The sequence below is a fragment of the Euwallacea fornicatus genome, chromosome 7, assembly GCF_040115645.1.
Source record: "Euwallacea fornicatus isolate EFF26 chromosome 7, ASM4011564v1, whole genome shotgun sequence".
In the NCBI taxonomy this organism is placed as follows: domain Eukaryota; kingdom Metazoa; phylum Arthropoda; class Insecta; order Coleoptera; family Curculionidae; genus Euwallacea; species Euwallacea fornicatus.
The window spans coordinates 4,683,083-4,694,943 of NC_089547.1; the positions used below are offsets into that span (position 1 = coordinate 4,683,083).

General features: G+C 38.2%; 1 protein-coding gene and 1 long non-coding RNA gene across 5 annotated transcripts in view; one reads left to right on the top strand and one right to left on the bottom strand.

Annotated features, from left to right (window-relative positions):
- Positions 1-11,861, top strand: part of wake (wide awake) — a 100,210-nt gene that overhangs the window by 7,836 nt on the left and 80,513 nt on the right. The gene's annotated exons all lie outside the window — the stretch shown is intronic.
- Positions 6,919-8,587, bottom strand: LOC136340011 (uncharacterized). Its single transcript, XR_010732239.1, has 2 exons — positions 8,023-8,587; positions 6,919-7,043 (listed from the first exon to the last, which is right to left on the bottom strand). It is a non-coding gene; the product is annotated as an uncharacterized lncRNA (long non-coding RNA).

The window sequence follows — 11,861 nt, forward strand, 5'->3', positions numbered from 1 at the left end:
ACGAAGTGCCTTAATAATGGAAATTTTTCCTCCAACAAAATTCAGCCTCAGCCAGGCACAAACCCATATGTTTCCAATGCCATTGACCCTGTTTCCTTTTCTTTGGGATTCAAAGATGGGCTTGAGCTCCCAAAGGGCAAAAAAATGTTATTTTTTTCATGATTTGCGCGAGACTCATTAATTTCTCGTTCGCTTCCACTTGAGCTGATATTATGGTGGACGTATCAGAGGTTCTTCACAGACATCTTTTAATGTAAAACGAAGCCACCTGGATCTTAATTCAATTCCATTAAAATGGTAAGTACGCGGTTTTTTCGCATGCAAAAGGAACTATTCCGTGTATTATTTCTAACCATAATTTCCTCGTCTCGGTCGAGTTTTCCAGGTTTAGCTGGAGTTCAAAAGACGACGTTCCGCGTGGTGCGTTTCCAGCGAAATCGGCGTAATAATACATCATCAACTGAGGAAGATATGCCCCAACAGAAATTTATTTCGTCGGAAACATGAGAAATTGATGCGAAACGTTTACGGAATTTTTAAGATATAAACTTTATAGCCCGGCAAGTTTCTCCGTATTATTTTTGACGTTTGCAATATTTCCCGGGGTTTGTTGCAGGAGGGTATTGAATTTGAGCCGTGTCGTTTATTTGCCTGTTTTATGGATCCCGTTGAGGAAATTTAGATGTCTTTTATCCCGGAAGTGGGAAAGCCAAAGTGGAAACTACGAAATTTATTACCGAGCAGCCGGGCCCTCTATTGGGCTCAAAATTTACTAAATTGTCTAAGATATTGGAACGATTATGACGAATTTTATCAACAATATGGAACCGTACGAGTGAGAACGAGCAAAGAGATATGAACGTAATAAAATGGTTGTTTAGTAGAGAGATGAGATGTCTCTTGATCTTATGGTGAATGATCGGTACTTTCTGTTATTAAAGTTTGCTCACTCCCCTCCAGGCCTTGAACAGTATTAAAGAGGATTGTTTGGGCCTGCTACTGTTATACGTGTAAAGCCTCTGTGACCTACTCAACTTCAGACAGTTGATATAAAAAAAAATTCTAGAGAAAATCTGAAGGATTTTCACATTTAGTAGAAGGATTAATCAAATTTAATTGATTTTCTTGACAGCATGGTGAAGTGCCATTTCTGCTTATACGAACCTTATAATGGAATTTTCATGGTCTCGCACACCATAAAAAAACACTCTAAAATAAATTAAAAAAATTATTGCGCATCATACCCAGGTCATTAATTTGACTTAAGGCGTTTTAGTAGCAAACTCCCGCAACTCCATTAAACTTCTGGGGTTTCTCCAAGGATATATTGACCTTTTCGACGAATAACGCAGACCTTTTGGCTGGTATTTCGCTTTGATAAGGGCTGCACGTTTACCTTATAATAATTATACCTTGTTTTAAATCATTTCCGCGGCCGATGGTAACTAGGGCCTCAAGATCGGCTTAGTTGCAACGACGTTACCGAGCGTTTAATGAAAATTCCCGAAAATCCATTAATCGCTCTTCGCGATGGCTTTAATAGAATTAGAGCCATAATTGTGATTTCTAAGGAGCCGTAATCCTTTGGCAAACTGCGTCGTCGGACGCGGAATTAAAAAAGATCGGGTAATGGATGAAAAGGTAGTTCGAGCGTATTAGAGACGTTTTCGTGGTTTAAAAATTAGTCCATAAATTTTTCCCATGGAAACTTCAAGTTGCGAAAATTAAAAGCGAAATAATCCGAACAGGGAGGTTTAATAGCCCGGGCAACCTTTTTCAGTTAAATGGAGTTTTAAAGATTATTCATTGCTATTTCCAAAGGCCCCTTGTAATTAATTTGAATCTCCCTCATGTACCCACGTGAAATGAGCGTTTTTGAGGCGAGCTAAACGTAACCCTTGAATAATAATCATAGAGTCGGTTGACTCGGGCGGGGATTTATTATAAAGGGCTCTGTACAAATTGGTTTGTCAGGACCCTAAAGTAGAGCTATTTGTATCTATTAAAACGTCGGTAAATTCTATTAACCTGTGTGCGCTGCTTTAAAGCTTAATTTTGCCAACAGTTTTGTTAGTAGTTGAGCGATTTTAATTTGCGGCGCTTTAGAGTGCGATTTGACTCTCAAAACGTGAGTAAATAGAACCAGTAACGTAGAATTCAAATGAAATAACGATATAAGTCACCACGATGTTTCAAATTATCGGAGGAAAAGAAATGTAAGGTAGTTAAATTAGGACGAGCTGGGGAGCATGAAATTAGAGTGAAACGATTTCCTGGAAGCAATGCGCTCCCATGAACTTTGATTTGTAAATGGGCCAATTCAAAGCATTCCCGGGAGAAATGGAATATCCATAAGGGCCTCGTTTTTGGCTTAAATGCCATTTTTTCGATAAAAAAAAAAACGAGCCATTTTTGAACGTAGCTTTGCGAAATAATTCCACTCTGCCATTGATTTTACCATTTGATTTGTTGCGTCTCGATTTTGTATTAAAAAAAAAAAAATAGAGTTCTGCATATCAGATATTTTTCCATATTTTTAAATAAATGGTGCATTTTTAATACGCGCTCGATTTATCTCTAAAATACATCTTCCTTAATAAAAAAGTGGAACGCAGCTGCGCAAAACAGCTGTTTGTTTTCATATGCCGACGATGAAAAATGTTTGCCAACTATGTTCCAAACTGTCAATCACTGTTAATGTAATTCGATTGTTTCTCAATTTTGTATTAAATGATGAATGAGCTGCAGCAGCGCTAATTACTAATATTTCACAGTGCTAAAGCTACTTTATGTGCAATGAACGATACATGCCCCAAATCCAATTAGTTCCACCTGAACTTTGCGAATTGGCCCAATTTGCGACATTGCGGGGGCATGTGGGAGGCTCAGACCTAATTTATCCACAATCCCGCTGTTTGTTAATCTATCTAAACATTCGTGTTAATTCTACTGCGGTACAGTTTGATAATGGTGTTTGATTTCCGTACAAAAATCAATCGACAGTTAAAATTTGAGCATTGCGGTTTGGAAATCTCTCCCCCGCATTGCGTGCGATAATGATTGTCTTACTGGGAAGTTTATTTCTCTCACCCCCCGATCAAAACGGCTTATTTTGATTCCATGGAAAATGATGAAAATAACGGTAACAAGCATTTATGTAGATTTTTCTCATTTATATTCATGCGAAACGTCGAAGCTGCAAGAATCCATTTTACGTACAGCAGGGCTGATTATTATGTGAGCATCGTAATTGACTTAATTATGGATTCGGATTAATTTTGTACAGACTTCCTACACAGTCTCACCAAAAGCTCTCTGTTAAGTCATCAACATCGGCCGAATGAGATATTGATATGTCTCATTTACGCCCTGAAACAAGACCACTACTCACAAGTATAACTTTCGCAACAAACATCCCTTTATGTTTAGAATTTTGGTAAATTGTATTACCGTCTATCCTCCCAAGACTTGAGTAAATAACGTATTAAATTTCCCTGTGTTCGTCTGCATGATCTTACGGATCTGTAACATAAAACTTTGCTTAAAAGACGTAAAGTGTTAAATATTGAAAGGGATTGATTTCCACACTTTTTAAATGAAGCCTCAATTGACCTTCTTTGGACTCTATGTCGATGGCTCATTCGAGAGCGGGAACAGTTATTTCACTCGGTTCTTCGGTTCACGGTAATTTCATTCAAAAATTAAAGCAAAATTAATTACTGCGGCAGAATGATCGACTAACTTAATGAAACCTCGAGGTAATTCGGTTTAAAATTGCATTTATTCATAACCGTCTATTTTACCTTGTACATGCGAAAGCACAAAACTGAGTTTCTCTTTAATCCGGATGGAAATAAACGAGCTAATTTAACTTTTTCACTTCTATTTGACTGGGACTCTTACTGCTTTTGTATATTTAAATAACGTCAATTTGTGCCGGAAACCAAAGAAAATTCGAGTTAATGAAGTACAACAGAAGCTCGACAGTGACGTTGACAAAATGGCGGAGGAGCCTCGATTTTGAAATGTGCCGCTCAAACCGACTCCGAACTCATCTTTACCGCTTCGCCATCCTGCAACTCGCGTCGTTACAAAAGCCCCCTGATGACAACTCCCGATAAATAAACCTCCTAGATCTTAAGCAATCCTAATAATATGCAAAATAATCCCAAACGTAACCGACTCGGTATTGTTGGTACCGTATACATGCGCGTATAAATCCGCATGGTCGCTCAAGCATTCATAATTGTGCTGTGTATACGTCCTCTTGCCCTGATCCCGAGTAAATAAGACGACATCTCGGCTCTAAATTTCAAGATTAACATCTTGCCATCATTAAAGTTTCGAAATCTCCTTTGTGACATACAAACAAGTAGCTCTAACACCTCCTAAAGGGTAAGTTTGCATATGGAACATGACAGCGTTTATGGCAAATCTTGTTGAAAATTAACATTTTTCTCTTCATTTGGAGCTCAAAAAAGAGCACGAAAATTTCCAACACTCTTGAATTGAACTATGTGGATTGTATAGAAAGCTGCATCAGCGCTTGAACAATTACACTCTCATCCCACTTAAGGCCCGATTTGTATAAAATGCCATTTACAAATTGGGCTGCCATGGATTTGAAATAGAGCAATTTGTTTCTATCAAACCGTTATGCCACTGGACAAATTCGATTATCGGGGGAGACTTTGCTTTTAGTACTAGCAGACTTTGAGGGTCATTGAATCGGTTCGTGATTAATTTAAATTGCGCTGCGAATCTGGTTGAATTTCCAATCGAACGACTTATTCTGGGTAAAATGAGAATAAATGAAGGGATTAGATAACAAATTTAGTTTTTCGTGACAATATGGCGAATGAGAGTTTCACCATAATGCCAGGGCATTTAATTAAGACGCCTTTTTTTAAAGCGTAATTCACCATAACGAATAGAATGTTCATCACCAAAATAATTTCGGCCGAGGCGTGTTGAACATAGTTAGTGTCCCCGGAAAAGTGTCCCACAAATAAGACTTCTTTGGTCATTGACTTCCTTCATGATTTATTTAAATTTCGCGTTAATGTTAGAACTCGCATCCACGAAATTACTGCTAAACTAAGAATAATTTCGAGAGATCCGTTACGTTTGTCCCCCGAAAAAAACGCTTTTTCGCCCATCGATCTTCCTCTCGATAATCTTGTTCGAAAGACAATTTCATGCTCTTTTAGTCTGCATAAACGGCATTTTATTAGGACCGTCTGTTTTTCTAAAATTGTTGAAAACGTCCGTATTTTGCGAAAACGTGCGAGATCGGGCACTTGCTCCCCGTTTCATTTCGGGAAAAAAATACCTTTCTGCTCATCAATCTTCCGCTGGATAATCTTCTTTGCTTTCAACCTGGATAGACAGCATTTTGTCAAGCCCCTCCGAAGGAAAAAGGTACTTAATTAATTTCCTTATGGCAAAGTGGCGAATAAGTCGAACACTGTATTGTCGAACATTTTCGTTATGATTGTTTTTTCATTGAATTGGATGGTAATTACGTCAAACCTCTCTGATATCTGAAATTTTTCATATGTGGGAATCATCGCGGCGATACTACTAATAAAGAAATTCACAGAAAAAAATAACTTAATTAAATTTTCATGACATTATGGCGAAGGTGGCCTTCACCATAATGTCAGGATAAGTGAAAAAAAGTTTTCACGTTTGTTGCTAAAAATAAACAATTTCGAATTACCGTTGTATCGTTTCGTTTCCTCGAATACCAATAAATGGCAATTTTTCCAATAAAATTTCAATTTCCCCTCAACAGCCAATGCAAACGTCGTTAGAATTTGTGGTGTCTTAGGGAAGGTTAGTCCAAAGGTTAGTGTCCCAATGGAAATACTTCTGAATTCTATCATTTTCAGCCGGTATTCTTTCTTTCATTGTCATGCCATAGTTTTAAGATGTTCAAATGAAACACCAAAATTGTACAAAATGAAGAATCCGATATTATTCCAGTATTTTTAATTGAAATGAATGCCCTCATAGTAATTATACAAATTTTATTATAGTAGGTATGTTATTTAGCTTTATTAAACAATGAAACTTTAGATGTTGCCCTTTAGACAACTAATTAGTAAGGCGAATGCTATTCAGCATGTGAATTTACCGCTTGGCAAAGGTAAGAGTAAATTTTAAGCTTTTTTGCAAATGACATCAACGACGAACTTTGACTCTTTTTTACCTCTCAAAACGCCCACATTTCGTTGATTATCGATTTGAAATCGGGTCAATTTAGGCAATACAAATTCAGGTTTGAAATTTGGTCTGGTCCAGCAGCCATGTCAACAACAATAGTTTTTGCCAGCAAAAACCGACGTCTATTTTTAAAATGAAGCTATTTTAATACAAAAACTTTATCACAGAATGTTAAGTAAATAACCAAAGAAGATACAATTTAAAACCCATAAAGTTTAATATAAACTATAGATTAACCTAGGCATGTATACTAAACTTATACGTAAATGAAGGGCTGCTGTAATGACTATATTAATAAGTAATTAAGAGGATTATTCCTATGTCTTTTAAAGCGTTTTGCCTAAGAAATTTCTTCTACATTACGCTCGCTATTTACCGCGCTCCATGCCCTAAGTAGACCACTACGTGGGGATTACCTTGGGCATTACCAAGGTAAAAATACCCTTAACGCTCCTTCTAATTACCTATCAAGTTCGTCATAGTAACCCTTCAGCCTAGCAACACTTCTCACTCCTTCCACCCCCTATATGTTTCCCATAGTACATCTGGTACTTCCTATGCTCGTTCTCCTTGACTTTCCTCTCCAGATGCGTCAAGCACTCCTGGCATTTCTTGATATTTGCAGTCCTGGAATCGCTGCTTTCCGAGGAGTAAATGGCGCTCCAGATATTGTGCAACGACTGCTTCATCATATGGTAGGACACGTCCGACTTGGTGTCCATGGAGCTAGAGATTTGGGCTTCGTACGATTCCAGACGGTTTAAGATTTTGTTCTGGTCCATTATTTGAGTTGAGGGTAATTCAGCAGCTAGTAGCTGGATAAAGGAAAAATTATTTCGAATGTAGAAGTGAAGGTCCACAAGGGATCCGGGAAATATTATTAATGGTGATTTATCCGGTTTTATGTTTGTTGTTGGCCAAACAAGGGACGATGTTAACCAAAGGACTCTCGTTTCGGGAGACAAAGGGCATTCTGATTGAATTGTGTTTTCCATTTCTGTGAGGTAAATTCACCCACGCGTGTAACTTCCACTATCAACAATTCAGGATTTATTGTTTGCCTGATGAGTGAAATTTAAGGTTTATTAGAGATTTATTTATAATTTGGCAAAACATCTTAATGTAATGTAATGTAATTTAATGTATGGCCTGCTTTAAATCATTCCTAATTTTATGGATGAAAATTATTTTGTAGGCTTTAAATGCATTAATGGAGCCTTGTTTTGTTCACAACCGTTTGACGTTGGTAGAGAGAGAATTTGAAAATTTTTGGTGCTTTTTCATGTTTATAATTCATCATTTTTCTCCATTTGACACCGGTAGTTTGTCCTTAGTAAGCTTATTCACAATCCTCATGCCAACCAATTATTCTACGACCCCATATCCTACACATCACACCCTCGTCAGTATGAACAAAAACGACACAAATCCACTTAAATCTAGAAAATAACCTATTTTAAAGTGCGAACGCAGGGACCTCAATAACCCCGCAGTGACGTCATTATGACGTGCTTGAGCCAACTTGGCCGTTTGACATTTGTTCTTATTATGTCATTGTGACGTCACTTAGGTGTATTAAGACAAAAGTCGACTGCGATCGAAATTTTCGCGTCGTTTTAGCTGCCGAAGTCAATTGGGATGTGTTTAAAAAAAATGATGTGTGATCTAAGTTAGATGTAATTTGAATCTGGGTACAGTTAAATATATATTTTTGAAATATTTGAGATTTTTTTAGGAAATGTTCGAAAACCGAATTGTTAGTCGATTATTACTACCGGACGATCGTCGACTTACCTTTCGCTTCTCCAACTGAACCACCAACTGAATTTCGCGCAGTTTTGCGTTGACTTTTATCCGATCCCCGATAACAACAGATAAATAAACAATAACAAGTTGTTACATTAACCACTGTAACACCTTGTCTCGTTCCTTGCTAAAATATGACCTGCCAAGCTCGCGACGTCCGTTTGTTATATTTATTGTATGTAAACATGCGATGTTCCCGTGACGTCCCCGCCTTGTGACTTTTCCGACGCGTCAGCGGTTTATCTATACTGCGGTCAGAAAAAACTTAACTTTTTTCGATACGATAGGACAAGGTTGATTTGAAGAACACGTGAGTCATTCATCACGAATCGCTGATGGATGTTAGATAAATAAAGTTTCTGGTATCTCTCAATTAGAGTATGCCCAATTGCTTGATTAAGTTTTAAGGAGTGATCAATTGGTTTCAATGCTTATGACTATTTGAAATGACCCCGAAAGTCGACGGAGTTTCGAACTATTCGGCGAGAAGAGATTTAGTTACGTGTTGCTGTCTGGTAATCAATGGTGTCAAAGTAACGACTCAAAAAATGATTTTTACTATGTCGACGCACATCCCATTTGATTCCAGCGGTCAGCTAACACAAAGATTGCAAACATAGCCGACAGTTTCTCCATTCCACCTAAATGACGTCAAAATGACGTGAATCGAGCCAACGTCGAGCGGCCAAGGTGGCTCGAGTACGCACAGTGACGTCACTTAGGGAGGTTCAACAGGACTGCTTCCGTGCTTTAGACTCTTCCTTTAAAGATACTCCAATACACCCTTTTTCATTGATTTTTTTTATCTGCAAAATTTTAAACGTTCCGTAAATCGAGGTTTTTACACCCCCCTTCCACTCCCTGCGTATAATAACTTTTTCACGTATCTAATTACGATATTCGCATTCTACGTAGCAGTTTACTAATGAGTCAGGATTTTTTAGGTATGATTTTCGTAATTATGCATTATTACCCAACAACCTGGCTTGCATCACAAGACGATTTGTTAATCAGTCAAAACGTATTTACACACACATGTAAATTTGATGTGATTGAAGGAGATTGCACCTGTTCCTAAACGTGTACAAAGTTCGTTATACCTTGTCGATTCATGTGATTATGAAGTGTTTGAGAAATATAATTTTTTTCCTTTGGAGAAGATATAATACAGTGAATTAGAGATATCTTTCGACGTCAGTTGCTTCTGGGAGATATTGGAATATAGTTAGGAATAATTTTGCATTGCAGTGATAAGAGGACTGTCAATTGTTTCGCGCGGCTGCGTTCGATAACTCAGTTTCGGGGCCACGTTTTTTCAGTTTTAGGAGGGCAATTTGAATATAAACGCTTTATAATCGCATTTTATGATCAATTAAGAGTTTTGGGTACGTCCTAAAGAAATTTTCGCCAAACGCGCGTTTCCGGACGGCCAAATCAATAAAATGTTTTTCGAGAATTTTCGTACGACTTCCAAAATGTGCCTGCAAATAAAATATTTAGATCTTGCTGTACATGGAATGAAAACATCTAGAAGCAAATCCTCGGCTTTTGCGAATGCACTTTCCTGGATATTAGCTGCGGAAAGGTACATTAGGAGCAGTCGCTAATTCACCTGCTTCAGATCCTCGTAAACAAACAGATTTAAAAAAACAGAGTCACGAGTTAACTTTTCAAAATATTATCGTATACCCGCCCTCCCGAAATTTGTGGCACGGGTCCAAGAAATATTTTTAAGCCTTACGTAGGCACACCATTATTAATCTTGAAAAATAGCGATAAGTGCACTGAAAGGCAAATAAACTTAACAATTATTCCGCCTGGTAGAAAGCCCAAGCTGGCCCCATTTCAGCTGAAATGTATTTTTGCAGTTTTGTATGAACGGTTATGGTTAGGCAAGCCTGACCTTCCCCGCTCAACTAAAACCTTCTCAGTCACAGTTGTTGACAACATTGATCGTTTATTAACTAATACCAATTATTATTGATCTTTGTTTTCGGGTCAGGTACAGTTTTCTAACGGTACCAGAAATTGGGTCAAAATCGAACTGATGCAATCGGTAAAAAAAGAGGCAAAGATTGGAGCGTATTTGCGAACAGCTACAGCAAATGCTCGATAACGTAAACGCGAGATGATGGAAATATTGCGTTAATGTAAACACGAAATTCGTATTACCGGATATCCAGGCGAACCCTCAATAGAGGAGATTAACATGGAAAATCGGGTTTTATTTTTTTGCTCCTGCACGGATTGTCTAATTGAAAAACATGAATGTCATAGTGCTCAAGACCGGGCCATCACTCCCCAATTTTACGTTTTAATTAGTTGACATTATCGTTATGTATTTATATATATATTATGTATAGAAGATGCATTATGTATTAGAAACTCGACTCGAATTCATTTGCATTATCGAGCGTCTGCTGCATACAATTAATGGAATATTTCCTCGGAGAGTTCCATCCTCGTTTCTCACTTTGAACACAACAATAGAGAGATAAACCGCCAGACATGCCAAATAGCCCCACGAGTACTTTATTGAAATCAAAAATGACTTATGCCATATACGATTTTCTCCAATATCCAGAATGACCGCGTTTTCGGATTGCGACAGATCACTCATTACAATTTACGCACGAGCAAAGTGCGATCATCAGAGTTTTTAAACATATGGCATGAATCCCCTGTTCGCGAAGCCTAATTTGTTTAATTTGGTACAACGCAGTGCCGTGCCACCATTCGGGTTCATACCAGCCAGATCCGGGGAGTCCCAGACAGCACTTGGTCGAAGGAAATAAAATGAACCTTGAGTTGCCCATTAAAAAACTAAATGGCGTGCGCCGGCTTTCATCTGAATAAAAACAAAGTGCGTTTTTGTCCATATCGGGGAATTTGAAGGCCCGTGAGGCAATGTTTCCTGTCTTTGAAATAGAAACCCATTAGAATAATTATTTTCCTGGCATTTAGGGCTCCTCAGCTCAAGTTCCTTAAATAGACTTAGTTCCTTTCAGCCTGGAAATTTAAGACTGGGAGGGCTCTGCTTTTGGCTTTCTTCGACCGATATCTTGCAAACACGTGGAGCAATTGCCACAAAAATGGCTCGAACTAAACGCCTCGGTGCACTTTGCGTTGCCGCATAAACAGATTCGTAAAATCTCTTATGGTTTTCTGAGGTTCCGGGTCGCGTTACTCTTTGTTTTTGTGACATTTGGAGGTCTTACGACACGAAGACCCCAAAAATGGGCACACCAGGGTCCGGGACCTCGGTCGAGGTAGCCCGGATCGAGGTACGACTCTTGTTGCCCCGTTAAACCGAAAACCGAAAAAAAGTCTTCAATTTCTCGACAGATGTCACTGTAACTACTGAGATTCGTCAATTATCGATTTCGTTCTTATTCGATAATATTTGTTTGAGTTTATTATTCGATCTCTTTCATCAAATCGAAGTCGAGACTGAGGCGGAAAAAGCAACGAGATTACAAACATCTTCGCTATTGAAAAATTTTGTAGCGAACGTGGTTGCCGTACACGCAGGATTATCTACGAATGATGTAAAAGTTAAGAAATAAATTGGAATGGTTGTCACGTATATGACACGTTAAGGAAAGCACTTCTTCAAATAAGGATATTCCGTTAAGTAGTTAGGAAATAGCTCTCTGCACGCGAACTTTTAATGGGATGGGGTCGAATGGGGAAGATAATGAAACATAAAAAATGGTAATAGTATATCTATTAGGTGCTATTGCGTGACGTAGCGCGAGCTGTGTATGTAGCAAAAGCTCCGTAAATTGCTCTAATGCTCGATAATGTATTGAGACAGACAACACTCA